The sequence below is a fragment of the Aethalodelphis obliquidens genome, unplaced genomic scaffold (assembly GCF_003676395.1).
Source record: "Aethalodelphis obliquidens isolate GAN/ISIS:26980383/991018 unplaced genomic scaffold, ASM367639v1 scaffold56, whole genome shotgun sequence".
NCBI lineage: Eukaryota > Metazoa > Chordata > Mammalia > Artiodactyla > Delphinidae > Aethalodelphis > Aethalodelphis obliquidens.
In genome coordinates this window covers 4493010-4501546 of record NW_020838000.1, presented here as the reverse complement: position 1 = coordinate 4501546, position 8537 = coordinate 4493010, and positions in this window count along the sequence as shown.

Sequence of the window (8537 nt, the reverse complement as noted above, 5' to 3'; positions counted from 1 at the left end):
TGAACAAGGCACAAAGGATTTCCAGATACAAAGCAAGCAGCAGAAAGACCTCTGGTCGTCCTGTTCATGGACTTAAACTTAGAGAAAGTTGTTGAATGGTGTGAGCTGTATTTATATTGAAAAATGAGATAGATAACCTGAAAAGCAGAATCCCTGAAGACCTGTACAGGATTCGATTTTTACCCTAGAAAATTCTTTGTTTTTTCCTACTATGATTCTGGATTTTACAGAGTAATGAGTTGTGTATGTCATTTCCCAATAGTATTCTCTCAAATAAAGTTATAACAATTATATGAAACGGATTCTTTTCCTGCCTGAAAAATTTATTCATTCACTCTACTCATTTTACAAACATTCTGGAGCATCCAGTATATGCCAGAGTGTTTTCTAGCTACTGAAGATACAGCAATAAACTACACTGACAAAACTCCTTGCCTTCATGGAGCTTAGGTTCAAGTGGGGAAGAGAGGAAACAGATAAAATAAACAAGTATAATAAATGGTTTGTTGAATAAGTCCTATGGAGGGAAGGGGAAAGGAAAGCATGTGTGTGAAGGGGTCACAATGTGGACACACAAAGTGTCAAGAAAGGTCTAGTGAAACGATGATGTTTCAGTAAAGAGCTAAGTTGGGAAGGAAATGAGTCATCCAATCTTCTGGATGAAAGTATTTCAAACAGAGGTAACAGCAAGTGCAAAGGCCCTGTGGTGACATCAAGTTTAGTGTGCAATCAGAGAAAGAGCAAGCACGCTGGTATGGCTGGTCTGCCATACGTGAAGGGGAAAGGAGGAAGCAATGAGATAAGAAAGAGTTAGGGAGTCAGATTATATAGGACTTTGAAGGCCACGCTATGGACTTTGCTTTTATTTCAGGTGCACTAAAAAGACACTGGAGGTTGGTAAGCAGAGAAGGAACATAATCTTACTTTTGTTTTGATAGAAACTCTCTGGCTGATATATTGAAGATAGAATGTTGGGAGTTATTAGACTAGTATAGAATGGATACGATGGGATGAGATGAGGTAATAGAATAGAACAGAATGACTGAACACCAAATTGTCACAGAGGTAAGAGGAGCAGATCTTAAAAGGCGGGGGGAGATTAGGAGCTCAGTTTTACACATGCTACATGTGAGAGGTTGATTGATCGTTGATTGGTTGATTAGATATTAATACAGGCATTAAGTAGTCATCAGCCCTGTAAATCTCATATGGCTATATAAGTTCAGGGGAGAAATCCTGGCTAGAAATACTTGGGGAATCACCAATATTTAGACAGCGCTTAAAGTCAGGACACTGGATGAAATCACGGAGGAAATAAAACGGATAGAACAATAGTTCCAAGTGCTAAGCCCCATGGCACTCCAACACTGAGAGGTCAGGGAGACGAGGAACCAGCAAACAGAGAAGATGTGGTCAGGAGGTTAGGAGGAAAAGCCGAAGATTAGAGGCTAATGAAGATCATCTTTTAATGAGAAGGGAGTGATCTGTTTCTAATAAGTCAGGTAAGATGAGGACTGAGAGCTGACCTTCAGGTTTACCAGCATGAAGTCATTAGTGACCTTGAAAAGAACAGTTTCAGTGACAGGGTGAAGGAAGCAATGCCTGCTGGAGGGAGACATTGGCAACCGCTAGCGGAAACAGATCTTCCAGGGAGCTTTTCTCTAAAGGGAAAGAGAAAAGTGGGGTTGAAGGTAGAGGGGAACGTGAAGAGAATGATTTCAATATGAAAGAATAATAGGATATTTGGATAGTGATGGAAACACCCAGCAGAGAAGGAAAAACTGATGTGTCAGGAGAGACTGGGGTGAACTAATACAGGACAGACAGGGAAAAACAGGACCTAAGGCACGGGGCTGAGTGGGGGGGAGCGGGGGGATGGGGACAAGAGAACAGATGTTTATCCAGAGAAGAGAGGATGGGAACAGATACAGGTGGGCAGGCAGATGCCACAGGGGAGCTCATGGAAGTTCTTGGCTGACTGCTTCTATTTTCATAGTGAAAGACGGAGCAAATTCATTAGATGGGGAGAAGGCCATGAAGGTCTGAGGACTGAGGGAAAGTATGAAAGCCATCTAGTGGATCCGGAGAAGAAATAAACCAGGGAAACTCAGTGTGACTCCCAGGCAGCATTGAGAACCCACAGGAAGTCAATGATCATGAATTTAAAATGAAACAAGCCAGCATGGGTCTCTGTGTGTGTCAAATACATTCAGCTGTGTGGTGCAGGTCTGAAGCAGAGAGGTGTTTGAACTACAGTTGATGTTTTGTCCTTCAAGTGAGAAAGGAGGAAAGCAGTTTAGGGTATATGCAAGGGAGTGATTGTAATGGTAAAGTGTATAATTTAAGCTACACAAGGAGAGAACTAAGAACAAGATGAGGGAAAGTTTCAGTGGATAGACGGTAAGATCAATGCAAGAGACTGTTACATCCAAATATATTTCAAAATACACCTCACTATACTATACGAACAGTATTCATTCCATTAAATACATTTTGTGAAAACATTCCTGTGGATGAATTGCAGAAACATCACTGAATAGCAATAAGGATCAATGGTCTTTAACTTACTGACATTGCAGAAACCTACTGCATAATGATTTAGTACCTTGGAAATATTAATACTTAAAAAATTTAATAATGTACCCATAGGTCTTTAATAGTAACATATCTAAAGGTCAGTAAAAGTGGGGGTGGTGGTGGGATGAATTGGGAGATTGGGATTGACATATATACACTAATATGTATAAAATAGATAACTAATAAGAACCTGCTGTATTAAATAAATTAAATTAAACTTGTAAAAAAATAAAGTCAGTAAAAAGTATATTTATAATAAATTAGTAGTGATTTCTTCCCATTCTGAAATTCCAGAAAATGTACTTTGTATAAACTGTTACAGACATTTCAACACTTAGAGATTAACTAGTCCAGTTATACATTGAAAATTCCATTAGCTTACAAAAATATAACACCATAGATTCAGACTGTGTAAATATTGTGAAGTTGCCTTAAATTGTTCCTTTTTACAATAAAGTGAACGAAGTAGACTAGGAAATCGCTACCGTCCCTCCAACGACTAACATTCTAGATGTTTATAAAACTTCTTAAGTGGCTTATTAGCTGAAAGTGCAGTTAATTTATCTCTTTTAATAAAACACTCGTTAGTTTTATATAAATGATCTTTTTTTAAAAAAAAAAGACCTCAGATGTTCCTTTCCTGGCAGGGATAAAAGAATGTTCATATTTTTAAATATTTTTTGGCTGTGGGACATACTTCATATCTTCAACACGTCTTTTTCTTCACCCCCACAAATAAAGTTTCCTTAATATCCTACTCAATAACATGAAGACTGTAAGGTTTTAAAAAAGCAATTCAGCCAGACCGTGGAGCAGAATACTCAACACGGACTCTCTGCGTGGGGTGTGCATATGCACATGCGTGTGTGGGCAGAGAGACAGAGAAAAGAAGGCTTTCCAAAACAACAATCCAAAAATGCTGTGATTTTATTTTATGCACAGTACAATGGCCACATTAAAATAATAAGAATGCTAAAGAAGTTTGCTACAGATCGCATTTCTAGTTTGAGGCAAGATAAAGAACATACATTCTACCCTATCGCTCCTGCTAAGTACATTGAAAAACCCTGGACAATATACATAGAGCAACCGTCAGAAGACTTGGAAGGAGAAAAGAAGGCAGGCTGGTTAGAGACCTCAGTACTCAAGGCAAGATCCGTTCTGCCCTCCGCACCCTGTGCTAACACTGCAGAGGCAGCATTTGCCCGCAGCAATTGCAGACGGTAGGGAGGAGTGTGGTTGCCTATCCTCGCCATGGCCATGAAGTAAAATAAAGGAGAGCAAAGAACACCTCTCCGCCTTCTTTTTTTTTTTTTTTTTTTTTTGCAGTACACGGGCCTGAAAGGGATTCTTTAAGCTGTGTGACCCATACAAGAAAATGAATAGAATGTTCAATAATCTACAGGAAGGCAGGAAAGGGGAAACAGAGAAAGAAAAATCCGAGAGAACAAACAGAAAACACATAATCAAATGACAAACTTACAAATGCTAATGTAACAATAATTACATTAAGTGTAAACAGTTTAAACAAACCAGTAGAGACAGATTATCAAAATAGATTGATTCAACTACATAAAATCTACAAGAAATCGTGGATTTTCGATTATGTGGAGGGTCGGCACTCGTAACTACTGGGTTGCTCAAGGTTCAATGGTATTTATACACAATGGAATATTATTCAGCCATAAAAAGAAGGAAATCCTGCCATTTGTAACAACATGGGTGGACAGGGAAGGCATTCTGCTAAGTGAAATAAGGCAGACAGAGAAAGGCATATACTGTGTTACGGTCTCACTTATATGTGGAATGTAAACAAGTCAGACTCATAAACATAGAGAGAGAGTGATGGTTGTAAGGGGTTGGGGATGGGGGAAATGGGGAAATGTTGGTTAAAGGGCAGAAGCTTCCAGTTATAAGATGAATAAGTTCTGAGGATCTAATGTACAGCTTGGTGACTATGGTTACCAATATACACACGACAGTTGCTAAGACAGTAGATCTTCAATGTTCTCAGCACAAAAAAAGATAATTCTTTGAGGTGAAAGAAGTGTTAATTACCCTTTTTGTAAAAATCGTTTTGCAATATATACATGTACCAAATTATCATACAGTATACCTTACACTAATAGAGTATTATATGTCAATTACATCTCATTAAATCTGGAAAAAGAAGAAAACGGATAGGAAAGAAATTGCATATAAACATTGATCAAGGAAAGCTGGAGTGCCACATTAGTATAAAACAATGTAGAATCCAGAACAAAGAAGATCACCAAAGGTCAATTCATCAGGAAGATATAACAACGCTTGACGGATATGCATCCGACAATAGAGCTTCAAAATACATGAAGCAAAATGTCAGAATTGAAAGGAGAAATGTTGTTAAGGACTTCAAAACCTTTCTCTCAGTAATCACTAAAACTACTACACAGAAAGCTAGCGAAGATTAAGAACATCTAAACGACACCAGAAGCCCACAAAATCTAACTGACTTATAGAACATATCACCAAACAGCACCAGAGATCACTTTCTTTTTAAGTGCACGTGGAACATGCATCAAGAGAGCCCCCACCTTGGTCTATAAAACAAACCTCAACAAAGGGAAAATAATTAAAAATCATACAAAGTTTATTTCCTGATCATAAGGGAATCATACTAAAAATCTTAAAGAGAAAGAAAATATTTGGATAGTCATGCTTTCCGTTCGTATTCAATATCATAGGGTGAGTCTTGGCCAGAGTAATAAAGCAAGAAGAACAAAAAGGAATACAGATTCAAAAGGAAGAATGCAATCTTGCCTATCTGCCGATGACATAATTAGCTACATAGAAATTTGCAAGTAATATACAGAAGACGCCTAGAACTAATGAGAGTTTAGTAAACACACACACACACACACACACACACATACAGACATATCAATCTTGTTAATATATACAAGCAAGAAAAACTGAAAACAGAACATTTAAATGCAGTCTGTAATAGTTCCAAAAATTATAATAATTAAGTATAAATCTAAAGAAACATATACAGAATTTGGGCACTGAAACTAAAACGGAGCAGGACCCTATGGTCCTTCCCCGCCATGTCCTCTGCCTGTCTTTTGTCTATGAAAACACTTTAGCCAAAGAATAAGTTTATAACCGGAGAAGTGAGAAAAAGCAGAAACAATGGAAAACAGTCAAAGGAGACCAAACAATAATAATTTAGTCATTCAGCAAAGTCAAGGATTTTAGTTCCTCCTGAAGGGCTACAGATAATATTCTGAGCCATATCCTGTGAGCTGTCCAGTAGATACTGAAACCCCCACCAGGTGGAAGAAGTTAACTACATGATGACCGTGCTGTGGCCATGACATAAGCTGCCACAATTCTGAGAGCTTGCCTCAAGAAATGGAAACAAACCGACCCTGGAACTGAAGATTAACTGTACTTAATCAAGATGACACTGATCAGACCACTTCATGACAAATTTCAAGATGACTGTCAGATCTGCCTGTGCTGTTTCAGCATGTAGCCCCCTCCCTCTGTCTATAAAAGCTCTTACACCCTGATTGTCAGGGGAGGGGGAGACGGCCTTTGGACAGGCGTCCACCCTCCTCCCCCACCCGGTTGCTGCCATCCAAAATAAAGCAAACCCTCCTTTCCACCAGCCTGGCCTCTTTACTGGCTTTCGAGTGTCAAGCAGCCGGACCCCACTTTCGGTTACAAAACTATAAAGATTAGTTTCATGGAATGGAATGGAATGGAAGACACTACATAGTAAAGATGTCGAATCTCTCCAAATTGATCTATAGGTTTAAAGCATTCCTATCAATATAGATATAGATAGGATATAGATAAGCTGACGCTACCATTTAAAGGGAAAAGGAACTCATGAGCTATCGTCACTAAAGTTATTCTGAAAAAGAATAAAATTTGAGTCACCACATTACGTGATACTAAGACTTACTATAGAGCTACAGTAATTGGGGCACTGTGGTACTGGCAAAAGGGTATACACATAGATCCAAATAGTGCAAACCAGAGATTTCAGAAGTAGACCCGCGAGAGTACAGCCAACTGATATTTGACAAAGGTGCAAAAACAATTACGTGAATAAAGGTTAGCTGCTCAACAAAGAGCGTTGGAGCAATTGGACATCCATGGGCAAAATAATAACAACAATAATAATCCTCAACCTCAGTCTAACACCTGATACAAAAATCAGCTGAAAATGGATCAAAACTTAATGCAGGGCTTCCCTGGTAGCGCAGTGGTTGAGAGTCCGCCTGCCAATGCAGGGGACACAGGTTCGTGCCCCGGTCCGGGAAGATCCCACATGCCGCAGAGGGGCTGGGCCCGTGAGCCATGGCCGCTGAGCCTGCGCGTCCGGAGCCTGTGCTCCGCAACGGGAGAGGCCACAACAGTGAGAGGCCCGCGTACCACAAAAAAAAAAAAAAAAAAAAACTTAATGCAAAACATAACACTACAAAACTAATAGAAAAAAAAATATAGGAGAAAATTTTTGTGACCTAAGGTTAGTGAAGAGTTCTTAGGTATGGCACCAAAAGCACAATCCCGGATAAAAGAAAAATACTTGTAATCTGGACGTTATCAGAATTAAAACCCTTTTCCCAGTGAAACACATTGTTAAGATAATGAAAAGATATATCACAGATTGGGAGAAAATATTTCCAAATGACATAGCCAATAAAGGATCTGTTTTCAGAATATATCGAATGCTCTCAAATCAATGATACGGGAAAATCTAATTAGTAAATGGGCAAAAGATTTGAAAAGACATTTGAGCAAAGAGGATATATGGATAACAAGCACACAAAAAGATGCTGAATATCATTTGTTATTTGGGAGATGCAAATACAAGCCACACTGAAATACTTCTATGCTCCTACTAGGATGGAAAAAGTAAAAAATTACTAACAGGTTAAATCAAGTGCTGATGAGGATGTTGAGAAACTGGATTTCTCTTGTGTTGCTAGTTGGAATGTGTAATGGTACAGCCACTCTGGAAATACACGTAGCAGTTTATTCCAAAATTAATGCATATGGTCATCTCTCAGTATCTGTAGGGGATTGGTTCTGAGACCCCCATGGATGCAGAATTCCATGGATACCCAAGTCCCTTACAGTTGGCCCTCCACATCCACAGGGTCCACATCTATGGATATGGAGGGCCAACTGTATATTTACTGAAAAAAATCGACATATAAGCAGACCCTTGCAGTTCAAATCAGTGTTGTTCAAGGGTCAACTGTATTACCAAACAACTCAGCAGTTGCACTTTTTTTTTAAGAAGTACTTCATTCCTTTTTATTGACAAATAATATTCCATTACGTGGATACACCACATTTTATTTAACTACTCATCAGCCGATGGACTCTTGGGTTTTTCCCACTGTTTTCTATTATGAATAGTGCTTCCATGAACATGAGTTTGCAAGTTTTTGTGCGGACATATGTTCTCATTTCTCTTGGATAGGCACCGAGGAGCGGAATTGCTGGATCATATGGTAACTTTATGTTTAACCGTTTGAGAAAAGCAGTTGCACTCTTTAGTATTTACCCTGAAGAATTGAAAACTTATGTCCATTCAAAAACCTATACATGAATATTCCTAGAAGCTTTGTGTGCAATCGTCAAATGTCTTTCAACTGGTGAATGAATAAACAAACAGGAGTGCACCAACACAGTGGAATACTGTTCAGCAATAAAAGAGAAGGGGTTATTGAAACACAGAACTTGGTTAGTGAAACACACAATCTCAAATTCTTTATGCTGCATAAAAAAAAATCTGAAAAGGTCTGAATTATTTTGCTGTATACCTGAAACTGGCACAACATTGTAAATCAACTATGCTTCAGTTTTAAAAATATGATAAGTTTATATACTATATCATTCTATTGATATAACATTTTCAAAATAACAAAATTAAAGTAATGGAGAATAGATCAGTGGTT